The 13,851-nt window shown below is 43.7% G+C and overlaps 1 protein-coding gene and 1 non-coding gene across 2 annotated transcripts in view; one reads left to right on the plus strand and one right to left on the minus strand.

Annotated features, from left to right (window-relative positions):
• Nucleotides 1-13,851, plus strand: part of KLHL13 (kelch like family member 13) — a 179,052-nt gene that overhangs the window by 116,770 nt on the left and 48,431 nt on the right. The gene's annotated exons all lie outside the window — the stretch shown is intronic.
• LOC123253878 lies at nt 4,851-4,955 on the minus strand. Its single transcript, XR_006506628.1, has one exon. It is a non-coding gene; the product is annotated as a U6 spliceosomal RNA (small nuclear RNA).

A 13,851-nucleotide genomic window follows, 5' to 3' on the forward strand; every position in this document is an offset into this window, starting at 1 on the left:
GTTGCAGAACGTCACTCAGCTTTGTACATTCTGTATTACATCTAAATTGGGCTATTTGATATTTTCTGCCTAGAATGTTCCATCTCCCATCCTCATGGATCTCTGGCTTTCTTTAAGGTTCAGCACAAGTGGCTGAGGCCTTTCCTGATTGGCCTAGGTGCTAGTGCCCTCTCCCAATGAATTTGCATTTGCTTTGCAATTTTTTTGGTGTTTAATTATCTTTGTTCATGTTGACCCCCATCTCCGATAGAATGGCAGCTCCTTGAAGGCAGGGATCATTTCCTTTTTGACTCTGTCTTCCCAGTACCTAGCACATTGCCTGGCACACAGTGGACACTCAGTAAATGCTTGTTGAATGTATTTCCAGGTTCTTGGTTCACTTTTAATCCCTTGTAAAAGTGGGGGCCTTAATGCCCAGTTGGCTGGCTTTGGACTTGCACCTCTGTTCAGCCCCATCCAGGGCAGCTAGATAGTGTTATAGTGCACAGAGCACTGGGTTTGAAGTTAGGAAGACTGGGGTTCAGATTTGGCCCCAGGTACTTCCTAGCTCTGTGACCTTGGGCAAATCACTTACCTTCTGTCTGCCTCAATTTCCTGAACTATGAAATGGGAATAACAACAGTGACTACCTCCCAGGGTTATAGTGAGGATCAAGCACAGTGCTTGGCATACAGTGGGTACTTAATAAGTGCTTGTTATTTTTCTTTGCTCCTACCCTCAGCTGGGGAACACAATTATTACCTATCTCAATTCTGGCAAGGCAACATTTCCCAATTTTGAATCTGGTAAGGGATACTGCAAGGGCTTTATTTTGGTTGCTTTTGTTTTTAAATGCCTGCTTAAAAGCACTTTGGAGCAGATTGTACAAACCTGGATGTCTATGAAAAAAGAATATTTAGGAAATGCACTGAACATGATGGGTTGCATCTCCAAATTCGGTATCGACTCTCCTTTCCCCCCTAATTATGCTGGGTGATTAGATGCAGTTTTTCTTGAGCACTTTTCTTTAATATCTCATTTCAGAAAGGCATCGGAATGAAAGAGATGCATCTCATGTGTTTCAGACTAAATACTCTGAGCAAAACGCACCATCCTCAGCAACCTTAACTCGGGCTCTGAAACCCTCCTGTTGCCACTTAGAGTCAGGGAGATTGGCCTGCTCTGCAGGCTCACTGTTGTGTAAAATTCATTAAAAGCAAAAAAGGCTCTTAGCTGCTGCCTTTTCAGGGCTCCATAGCCAGCCAACATCAGTGCCATTGACAGACCCGCAATTTATGTCTCAGGAAAATAATGGCAGTTAGGAGATAGGGGCCAGTAGGACTGACTAGGATGGGGCCAAGAATGGACATGTCATAGTGTTTGAGCTGCACACATCCCTCTCCTTATCTTTGTCTCATTTGAAAAATAATTAATTTTTTTTTGCATTTGACAAATACCCATAACCCCCCCCAAATGACGGAAGTGAATTAGATATGAAACTGCAAATCTCATTTATATACACTTGGTTTTTAAGAAAGATTTAATAAATTCAGGATAGTCTCGAAGCTGACTTGTTTGTGCTTCTCTTTTAACTTCCTTCTAATGTGTGAATTTTCAAAAAAGACTTCAATGAACCTCTTGTCATTCTTTTTTTTCTGGTATCACTATTTTTTTAAACCCTTAACTTCTGTGTATTGGCTTCTTGGTGGAAGAGTGGTCAGGGTGGGCAATGGGGTCAAGTGACTTGCCCAGGGTCACCCAGCTGGGAAGTGTCTGAGGCCAGATTTGAACCCAGGACCTCCCGTCTTTAGGCCTGACTCTCAATCCACTGAGCTACCCAGCTGCCCCTCTGGTATCACTATTAAGAATACCCCTTTTCCTCCCCCCCTCCTCCCTTACCACATTCCCTTGTAACATTGGCCATGTCTGCAAATGTCTGTCTCATTCTGCTAGTGTCAACAGGTGGGTGGTATGCTTCTTCACTGGACTGATGAGAGTTCTTAAATCTTTCACAGTTAGTTGTTAATCTTTACAATGCTGTTGTATAAATTGTTGCACTTGTCCTACTCACTTCTTTCTGCATCAGTACATACAGATCTCTCGAACTTTATCCAACTCTTTGCCTTTTGTTATTTCTTAAGGCCCAGTAATATTCCATTAAGTTTATATGCCGTAATTTTTTCAGCCACTTCTCAATTGATGGGCACCCTTTTCGTTTTTAGTTCTTTGCTGCAGCAAAAAAGTTGCTATAAATATTTTTGTATATGTGAATCCTATTTCTCCTTTTTTGATCTCTTTAGGGTATAGACCTTGTAGTAGTGTTGCTGGGTATGCACAGGTAACTAGGTGATGGGTGCCACAGTGCACAGTGGGCCTGGAGTCAAGAAGACCTGAGTTCAAGTTTGGCTTCAGATATTTACTAGGTATGTGACTCTGGGCAAGTCACCTAACCTTAGTAATAAACCACAAGTCCAAGAGACCAAGCTGAAACACGCTACTCACAGAGAGATGATGAATTTAAAATGTAAAAAGAGATATACATTTTCAGACATGGCTAATGTGAGAATTTGTTTTGCTAGAGCATTTGGATGTGAATTGAGTGTCATTTTTAATTTAAAAATTTGTTCAATAGGTTTTCATCTCCTGATTAAGATTAGCTAGTAGTTCATTAGTTCTTTTAAAGCTACTGGGTTAATTTAATAGTTCATTTTTTACTTTCAATTTTGTTAATCTCTTCTTTGACATTTAGATTTTCCATTTTGTTGTTTAGTTGGAGTTTTTCACTTATTTTTTAATTGCATATCTAGTTTGTTAATATTTACATTTTCTTTTGTTGATCAAAGTTTTTAGATATCTACTTTGGCTACATCCTCAAAATTTTGATATGTTTTCTTATTATTACCATTGATGAAATTACCTGGTGATTTTAACTTACTTATTTTTAACTTTTAACTTAACTTATTATTTAGGATTAAATTATCTAGTCTCTAAATTTGAATCATTTCTTGAAAGGCTCTTTATTATAATTTTTATTGTACTATAGTTAGTAAAAGATGTGTTTAACGGTTTTGCTTTTTGTAATTTGTTTATGAAGATTTTATGTTCTAGAATAGGGTCAGTTTTTACAAATGTAACACGTATGCACTAGCTCTAGTCTTTCTTTTAATTATGAATTATATTTTTATTTTTATTTTGAATATTTTCCCATAGTTACATGTTTCATGTTCTTCCCTCTCCCCAAGCCCCCCTAACCCCACTTAGCCAATGCACAATTCCACTGGGTTTTACATGTATCAAAGCTCTAGTCTTTCAAGTTCAGGCTGGTTATATTTCTTCATGGGTTCTAAAATACCCTGAAGGGTTTTGCAGGGTTTCTCTTTCTCTTCTATTGGCTCAGTCCCCAACTAGCTATGTTCCTCCCATTTGTTAGGTGCCAGTGACTAGCACTCCAGTTTCATTTAACCATTTAACATTGGGAAGTTTACAAAGAAATATTTAATTAAAAGATATAGCAAGAAGGAACATACATACTTTTCCCTCAATGCCTTGGGAGCATAATCTCCCCCATGCTCCTTGTGTTGGGGGCAGTTAAGCTTACAATTCAGTGCGGTTCCATCAAGTTCATGTAGAAGAGTGGTTTGCTGATGGATCAGTTTATCTATTCAGCTGGAGTCCCAAAGGACACTCCCAGAAATTGCTCCTTGCTCTTTTGGGGACCAGTGCTGGGCTGGTTACAACTGACCTGTATTCTGATTCCTAGATTCATCTAATTTGTACTCACACCCCAGACTGGAGATTCCTCTGATTCTTCTAGTACCTAGAATGCAAAAGAATGAACAAGAAGTCCTATTTGGCCTTGGGGGTGGTGGTGAGATGAATAGAAGCATCCCATAAGCCTTCCCTTTTATCTAGATTTTGTTTTTATTAGACACTGTGAGTGAAAGAGTCACCAAGTTTCCCCAGGTACAAATGCAGCAAAGAGATGGCTAGAGCTAACTCAGGCTCCTTTGAGGATGCTGATAATTCTAGTTACACAGCCACTGGAGAAAAGACTCTGGGGCAGCTGGGTAGCTCAGTGGATGGAGAGTCAGGCCTAGAGATGGGAGGTCCTGGGTTCCGATCTGGCCTCAGACACTTCCCAGCTGGGTGACCCTGGGTAAGTCACTTGACCTCCATTGCCCACCCTTACCACTCTTCCACCAAGGAGCCAATGCACAGAAGTTAAGGGTTTAAAAAAAAAAGGCTCTACCCAATCATTTAGTAGGCTAAGTAGAATGCCTTTCAGAATGTATGCACATGCTTCAGTTTCTCTAATCCATCCTTATTCTCTGGGGAGAAGCTCCCTAGTATCCTCCATGTGTCAATACTATCTTAGCAAACTGATAGGGTCTGTACATGCACCAGAACCCCATTTTGTAAATATGTCATTTACAGCTGAGAAATAGGTATATTCTTTTGATTCCCTTTCAGGGATAGCAAGAGATCTGCCATATCTAACCTTTAGAAAATTCTGTTCGGGTCCTTAATTTCATTTCTGTTTATCCTTTTTGATAGATTTGTCTTAGTCTGAAACAAGTATCTAAATGTTTTGCTTTTACTATCTTTTTCTCCTCATTCCATGGATTTTTCTTATAAATAGTTGGATGCTATGCCATTTGACGCTATATATTAAGTATTGCTATTATTTCACTATCTGCGGCACCTTTAAGGAGAATGTAGTTCTCCTGTTTATCTCGTAACCGTGTCTGGTTTTACTGTGGCCTTGTCTGAAATCATAATTTCTACCTCTGCTTTTTAGAATTAGCCAGAAGCATAATAAATTCTGCTCCAGCACCTCATTTTAACTCTGTGTGACTTTATGTTTGAAGTGTAAAAATATGGAATGCTTCGCAAATTTGAGTATCATTCTAGTCTAAGGATCATGATAATCTTCTCTTTTTCATTCTAATTTTAGAATACGACGGGAATGAGCACTCACTCCTCCCTTATCTTATAGCACAGCAAATTCAGGTCTTGAGAGGGGAATAGACTTGCTCTGCACATATTGGAAATATTACCATCAAAAGGAGATGGTCTCTAATGAAGGCTGAACTTCTTCCCCTACCTCAGCCAGACTAATCGGCAACTCAAAGATGAGGTTTCTGGGGGCCACGTAAAGCGCAGCCTTCCTGATTCAGACCTGTGAGAGTTTGGAGTGCTTATAAGGTTTAGATGGACCAGGAACTGAACTCCATGGCTGAAGAGACTGTTGCGTGATTGAGCTCAGAGAAGGGCTGACAAGGATTGTATAGGTGCTCACTTGGGCCCAAGCGGAGCTCAGCCATCATGCCAAGAAGTGCATTGGCTGACTTGATAAAGACCTCCACGTGTCAGCCTGGAGACAAGGAGGGGCCTGGTGAAGGGTTGGGTTTCTGAAGCACCCAGTGTCCCTGCTGGAGTAGGCCTAAATGCAGATCAAGAAGTGGGTGGTCAGAGGGCCTGGGTCACTGAATGCCTATAAGGCTAGGAGAGGAGGTCAAGGACAATGTGGGTGATCAATTAGCTTGATAGTAGGCCCAGAGAGAGGGCTTTCAGGAATGTCTGAGATCCTAGAGGTACTACTATACCATTTTCCAATGGTTGGGGAGCTCCAGATCTTTCTCATTGGGCTCCTCCAATTCTCTCCCCTCCCCTACTACGTGGGAGCCTTTAATCACCTATCACAGTGGATCCGCTAAATGCAGCCCTTCCAATAACTGGACCATGCACCATTTCTCCCATCATTCACATCAAAGAACCTTACAGCTTTTCTCCATCACCCACCACTGGGGAACCCTCTGATATACTCTGATTCAGGAGTCCATGTTCAGCTACTACACTTAGGGAACTGAGAGTTGCAGCCAGGGGTATGCTGGTAAATATTTAACACCTTGCTCTTTGGGAACAAAGTATGCATAATGTGCAGTTAGGTCTAATCTCCATTAGTAATATTTTTTCCATCACTTTCTTAAGTCTAGAAAGTTGCCAGAATAATCAATCAAGCTTTTTTTTAAATTTAAATTTTGAATATTTTCCCCAGTTACATTTCATGTTCTTTCCCCCTCCCCCAAGCCTCCCCAACCCCCCTTAGCCAACGCGCAATTCCTCGGGGTTTTATGTGTATCGTTGATCAAGACCCAATTCCATATTATTGATAGTTGGATGAGTCAATCAAGCTTTTGTTTGTGGCGTGTGCCATTTTCTGAGGTGTAAATGCTCACATCGAAGGCTTAGCAATGGACTCTCCGGAGCCCATCTGAGCTGACTCCAGCACACCCCCAATTATAGCTCTTGATTCAGGCTCAGACCAACCATAAATGGAAAGCTCACTTGGGTAGCAACAGCTGCAAAAGAAATAGGCATATACTAAGAGATTCCAAAAATCTACTTGGCTGAGTCCAAAGGGCAGAGACAAAGAAAGGTGCTAGTTTGAAAGTCAATTATTAATTAACTAACTAGCGGGTCAAATGGAGCAAAGCACAGGAGACAGCTTGGCATAGTCATTTGGCACTACTAACACTAGCTATGTGATCTAGGGAAGTCCTTTAATTTCACCGGTGTCTTCATCTGTCAAATGGGCTCATACTGGCATCTTTCTCGCAAGATTGTTGGAAAGTTCAAATGAAGTGACGTAATGGAAAGCGTTTGGCAAAGCTTGAAATGGCTCCAATAGTTATTGTTATTGTTAATGAAAATTAACTGCTTCGAAGGTCATTAAGCGAAAGGCTTCCTTCTTGTTTCAGTGACTCACTTTACCTTGCTGCCTTTCTAAGAGGCAAGACTCTCGCTGTTACTGTCTAGATCGTTTTTCTTTCTCCAAAGTGTTATCGAGGTTCTTTTTTTTTTTGGATTGTTGTCATTTTGCCATAATGCCTTCCCAGCTCCTCAGTAGATGCTTCCTAGTCCACGGCATGTTTTACTGCTCCGACTTCCCAAGCTTTTCAGTGTTATGTATTCTCCCATAATTATAGCCAGCATGCAAGTTGCTCTCCTGTTTCTCCTCAGTTCACTCTGCATCTCTGCAGTAGGAACCTTGTCTAGTTTCTCTGAATTCTGCATAGTTGTCTTTTCTTATTGCAAACTAGGACCCAATTACACTTTCAGATCACAGTCCATACCTCGGGGGAGGAGGGTAACACAGGACCCAGATTGCCGGACCCAGAGTCAAATGCAGCTCTAGACACTTACTATTTGTGTGAGGCTGGCCAGTCAGTTCACCTTGGCCTCAGTTTCCTTAGCTGTGAAATGGGGATTATGCCTCCCTTCCTCTCTCCGTCCTAGGATTGGCATGAGACTCAAATGAGAAAGTGTGCTTAGCATGGTGCCTGGCCATTCCCTCATCATTTCCAACACTTTCCTTCCATAATTACAGAAAGTCTCAATAATCTTATTAAGGTTTTAAGCTTTAATGGCTTAAAGGTTCACTGAGTTGAAAAGTATGCACAATTTTCTGAGTTTTCTAGTAAAATTCCATGTTCTTTTCCAGAACGGTCAGACCAATTCACAGTTCCCTTGACAGCGCCTTAGTGTGCCTAGACTGGCTAGATCTTCCGCAGCTTCTTAATGACTGTGAAACATGCACCTTGTTTACCTCTGAACACATAGGCAGAAAGAGGACACTTGTTCCCCTGGGACAGTGACTGGCGGCTGGTGAGCACATCTCTCGTTCCTCCAGCTTTCTCGGGCTCCCCCTGGACGTTGCGACCACAGGAAAATGAAGAGGAGCTTGGCTCCGAGTTTCCCGTGTCGTGTGTTCCGCAGCTCTTCCTGGGTCTCTGGGCCCCCTCCATTCCTCACCTTCAATTTGGCAAGTGCTTGGAGGAGAAGGAATAGAGACAGCAGCAGATCATCCAGTGACATTTATTTTAATCTGGCTGACTAAGAGCTTTAGAAAAGGCACGCTTCTTTTAGGGAAAAAACCGACTTCTGCACTTCCTTCTACCACTTCCCCCATCCCAGCCTCTGCTTTTCATGTACATGATAGTGGCGACAGGAGGAAGGAGGAAGAGAGTCCCAAGCAGGATGGGGTGGCAGCTTTCCCTCAAGGCACCAGATTTAGAAGACGCCACTAGAAACAACAGAGCTGAGCCCACGGTTAACAAGAAGAATTAGTTAGGCTATACCAGACCATGGGTGGGCTCCTGGGCCCCAGGGTCTTTGTCTTAACTGATGGCGCACTCTGTAGCACACGTGTACTTTTTCTGCTTCCCACTGCCTGGTTGTCGCCTTGTAATTGTCTTTCAGGGTCTCCATCTCTCTCCACTACCCTCAGCTGTGGATATACTTGATGCTCCTTGACTCATGTGGAGTTTGTTATACTTGCCCCGAGTGCCCATATGTAAGGAAGAATTGCCCGGGGACGGTGGCCTACAAGTTAGCATCAGAGAAGAGGAGGTAGGCCAGCCCCATCAATGATTACCTTAGATTCTGCTGCCTGGAATCCACGCTCTGTCTAAAGATAGGAGATGGTGCCTTTATACCTCCTTGAGGCCACAGGTGTCATGTCTGGTGGAGAAGACTGACTCTACCAACCCCTGCTCGGTCTCGTTTTTAAACGACTAAAGTAAGATACAGTGCAAAGTGAATATATTACAAAATGGCGACCAAAATAGACAGAGCCCAGGTTAAGTAAGGACTCTTGATCTGGAGCAGTGCTTCTCAACCTTTTTGGCTTCCGAACCCCTTTATCCTTATACAAATTATTAGAGCCACCCCCAACCTTTGCTCTATGTGAGCTATAGCTATGAAAACATCTTGCTATTATGATGAAATAGCTTTTACCTCATGGACTTCCAGAGTTTCAAGACTCTCCAGGGATCCCTGTTGAGCCAGAGGAAGGCCCCCAGCGCACTGAGTGGGCCGCTTGGGGAGAGTTTCTGAGAAAAGGTGGACCAAGAATCTTAGAGGCTGGCCAGGTGTGAGTAGATTGAGAGACACTCTGTTGGAGGAAGCAGCTGTACCCGGAAGGCTCGAGAACCACTGAAGTAGTGGAAGAGGAAGGATAAATGAGGCCTGCTGAATGAACTCGGTTTGCACGGCCACTGTGGTAGTCATTGAAAGTAGAAAAGAAAGACATCTGTGCTCACATGTGCGCACATGAAAAATCGCTGGGGTCGATATAGGACAGAGTAACTTTGAGCCCCCTAAAGCTTTTGCTTGGTTCTTTCACATAAACAAAGCAAGCTCTGTATGTGTCAGCAGTGTGACACGGCAGCCGAGCACTCTCTGGCTGCACAGAGAGAAAGAGGCGAGAGAAGGATGGGGAGAGGGAGAATGGAGAGATAGACAGACAGACAGAGACAGACATAGATATAGAGAGTGAGTCAGAGAGGAAGAGTGGAGAGAAAGAGATAGAGTCAGAGACAGAGAAGAGAAAAAAGGCATCCAAGAATAAGGTGATGCCAGTCTCCTTGTTCTCTCATCTGGCCAGACCTCATCTGGAGTCCTGTGTTGAGTCCTGAGCACCACAGCTTAAGGACATTGGTAAGAGGAGGAAGACCAAAACAGTGAAGGGTATTGAGAAAATGACACAGGAGAAATAGAAGCAGGGTCGTGCAATCTGCCTTTAAGAGGCAGTCTGGTAGAGGAGGCTAGATGGCACAATGGATAGAGTACCAGACCTGGACACAGAAGACCTGGGTTCATATCTGTCCTCAGATACTTCCTAGCTGTGTGACTGTGCACAAGTCACTTAATAAGAGATTTTTAAAAAGGCCATATGGTTCAGTGGAAAGAACACTTGATTTGGAGTCCCAAGATCTAGGTTCAAACTCTGGTTTTACCATTTACCATCTGCCCTTGTGATCTTGGGAAAATTAGTTCTTCATTCTGGGCCTCCATTTCCTCACCTGTAAAATGAGGGTGTTGGCTTAATGGCCTCCAAGGGCTCTTGCAGCTCTAAATAGATCATCTTGTGAGCCGAATTGTGCTCCAGATCAAGGTCCGGCCGTCATATGGAAGCTGGTTTTGCTTAGCCCCAGAAGACAGAATGGGGAGCAGTCAGCAAAAAGTCCAACTGAGGTTTAACGTAAGGAAAACCATCTTAATAATTAGTACTGTCCAGAAGTAGGGTGGGATGCCGAAGCAGACAGTAAGCGCTCCCCCCACCTTCCCTGCCCTGAGCCTCAGAAAGCTGAGAATAGGATTCTCCATCAAGTCCAGAATGCACTTGGCCTTTGTGGGATTTGGGGATTCGGCACAAGTCCTGAAGCAGCTTCTCAGTCTCTTTCCCCCTCTACACACGCAGGCTGCCCAGAAGCTCCAAAGGAACCAGGCCCAGAGACAAAGGCACTTTGTGGGTGTAAAGTTTGGAGCCTATAGATTGATTTAAAGCCGTTAATTTAGATTTAATAGAATAATTATTGAGATAAATGGCATGCCAGGGAAGTCATTCAATATTGCATAAACAAGATATAGTGGCTGTAATTATAATCCTACAAACACTGTAATAGGTATATTCAGAGAAGTTAGTGAGCCACAAAGTATTTTTACCAAAGGTCAATATTTCAAAGAGTTTTATGTTCTAAAATGTCCCAGATGGGTAAATCCCTACAATTCCATTCTTCTGGGAGCAGATACATAATCCTTAAATTTAGAGGGAGAGCCATTGATGACACGGGTTACTTCCTGTGTGAGCTAGGACCAGTCCCCTCCCCTCTCTAGGTCTCAGTTTCTTCCTCTGTCAATGAACCTGTGCTTCTCCTATCGCACAAGGTCTGAAGACATACTCTGTGCATCATCATGCATGTTTCGCCTCAGGGTGGGAGGAATACACCAGGTACCCCATAGAAGTGAATGCCAGCTGAATTCCTTTAAGGATCCCCCCCCCCGAACCCACTACACAGTATGTAAGCAGTATCCGGGGACTCTTTAGCACTCAAGACCCCAGGCAGCGCCTTTAGGACTTGAAGGACTCGCGATCCTACTTGTCCTTCAAGGTCCAGCTCAGATGTTCCCTCCTCTGTGAAAACTGCCCAGATCTCTTCTCAGAACTCCCAGAGTTCTTTGTACTTCTCTGATACACACAAGTGTTTTCTGTTGTGCATTAGGCTACCTTGTACACATGGCTTATCTCCTGCATTATTAGACTGGAAGCTCCTTGTGGGCATGGGTTGGGTCTGTGGCATCTTTCCAGCACCTGATACAGAACCGGCTGGTACTCATTACCTATTGGAGCTGCTCAGCATCCCTCCATGGCCACATCTTCCCTGAAATTATCATCGAAGCAGGAATTTACTGAATGGTGCTCTGGCCACCTGCAAGACGTAGGTGATAAGACCTCAAAATGGGGCCGCCCCTCTGGCCAGATGCCCAACCCTGCTTGGAAAACAAAAATCGAAATTAGGCACTCACCTGATTGATGCTGATCAGTTGTTATTTTATTTATTTATTTTTATTTTTTAAACCCTTAACTTCTGTGTATTGACTTATAGGTGGAAGAGTGGTAAGGGTAGGCAATGGGGGTCAAGTGACTTGTCCAGGGTCACACAGCTGGGAAGTGTCTGAGGTCGGATTTGAACCTAGGACCTCCCGTCTCTAGGCCTGGCTCTCCATCCACTGAGCTACCCAACTGCCCCCTCAGTTGTTATTTTTAAAGAAAAATTTCCAATTGCTTTTGTCTGTTGGTGTAGTGGATGGAATGCTGGGCCTGGAGTCAGGAAGACCTGAGTTCAAGTGTGACCTCAGACACTTACAATCATTGTGATGCTGAGCAAGGCAATTGACCCTGTTTGCCTCAGTTTCTTCCTCTGTAAAATGAGTTGGAGGAGGAAATGGCAAACCACTCCAGTAGCTTTGCCAAGAAAACCCCCAGGGGGGCACGAAGAGTTGACTATGACTGAAATGACTGAACAACATACGCTAGTGCCATTTCCCCAATGCCATGCCCATAAGCCTTTCCTTATGACAAAGAAAGATAATGTCAAACGGACCCTCCCCCTACATCTTATAGGACAGCTCTCAGGCGGCACCCTTGCAAATGGCCATACTAGCAATCAAAAGTTGGTGTATTTCTTTTTCACTGCAACAGACTTTTGTTGTATCTGTCTTGTCTGAAATGGTCCGCCCTTGGGCCCTTCTTCATCTCAGCTCCTCTAAAACTCTGGAAAACCTTATTTTCTCAGACTAATAGGACTGAGCTGATAGTGAAAAGCCTATTAAGCCAGGTTCCTGGAATGGCTGGCACCCCTTTGATGCATACCCCCAGAGCCAGAGCACAGTCTGCCACCCAGCAGTCGGATAATTCTGAATACAATTCCGGCTGCAGGTATTCTGAAGGACTATTATTTTGAGGAAATTTTAGCTGCGGATGAGGGGAGTGACTCTCATATAAAATTGATTGGGAGGGCGAAGATGTGCAGAGGGAGAGAGACAGTGGGATAGACGCAGGCAACCTCAGCAGCAGATGGTAGCTTGGTAACTGGGGGCAAGCTTAGCATCCTGCCAGTGTGTGAGAGGCCACTCCACAAATTGGTTCCATGACTGAAATTTGTATTAATGAATTCAAGCCAGTGTAAAGCCTTGTCAAGCTGGGCAGCCATCATAAGCTAGCATGATTTTACAGGTGAAGATGAAGTCTTTTCTTTTAACTGATCATGCCTGATGCTGATTCAAACTCTCTGGTTCCAGGTTGCTAGCTGGGGTGGGGAAGCTATGATTAATTCCTGTGACATCCCTAAACAGGATCTGGCATTTCTAAAACTAATTTTTTGGATTATACGCACACACACGCACACACACAAATCCAAAGTAGTAGCTGTGTGGAATCAGGTGCTGCTAAGCCTATCTTTCTCCCACAATCTTCTTTGACTGGCATATAAATGAAGTTGGGAAAGATCAAAAGGATTAGGAGAAAAGTCAAGGCCAGCCCCCTTCCTCCTTTTGGTCCAGATTCCTTCCGTTAATATGTCTTACTGCCAACCATAACACCCCGTAGGCCACCTCCTCCCCTTTGCACTGTACTCTGGCCAGCGCCCAGCCTTCCTGTCTTCTCACACCAAGAATTCATTGACTCATTCAATGAACTCATTCATTTATTCACTCAACGTTTAGTAAGGGCCTAAAAAAATAAAATGGTCCCACCCCTCAAGCAGATTGTGTTCTATTGGAGGAAACAGCACTTACACAAACAAGTAAATGCAAAATAGACACATAATTTGGCAGGAGGCATACCAGCTACTGGGGGCCATGCAGAAAAGGTAACAGGCTGAAGGAAGGAGGGATTCTCTGAGGTATGAGTGAGACACAGCGTACATTCTTGGCATGAAGGCCAGCATGGGCAAAGGCATGCAGATGGGAAATGGAATATTTTGGGTGCAAAATGGAATAACATATAAGTCTAGAAAGATAGGTTGGAGCCACACTTTGAATGCCAAAGAGTTGTAACATGATCATTGTTGTGCTTTAATTATACTACTTTGGCACCTGAGGGGAAAGTGGATTCATTACGGAGGGGAGAGACTTGGAGCAGAAAGACTCATTAGGCGATCAGGGCCTAAATGAGGGTGATAGCTGTTTGGACAAAGAGAAGAAGAAGGAGGAAGAGCTGTTGTGGAGGTAGGAGTGGCAAGTTTTGGCAACTGATTGGCTGTGAGGGGCCAGGGAACATAAAAGAACCCAGAATGCCTTTGAAGTTGCAAATTTGGGTGATGATTCAGATGGTGGTTGGATTCCAGAGAGATAAGCTTCATGAAAACCTCAGGAAGAGTGTCGGGGAAGAGCAGGAGGAGGAGGTTACTAGTGTCAGCTGTTGCAGAAGTTAAGAACAAGGACTGGGCAATTAAGGATCATTGGTCATCTTGCAAAGAGCTATCAGGCCCATCTCTTGAGGAAGGCCTGGGCCCACATAGGGGAGGT

This window comes from Gracilinanus agilis, chromosome X, assembly GCF_016433145.1.
Source record: "Gracilinanus agilis isolate LMUSP501 chromosome X, AgileGrace, whole genome shotgun sequence".
Lineage (NCBI taxonomy): Eukaryota > Metazoa > Chordata > Mammalia > Didelphimorphia > Didelphidae > Gracilinanus > Gracilinanus agilis.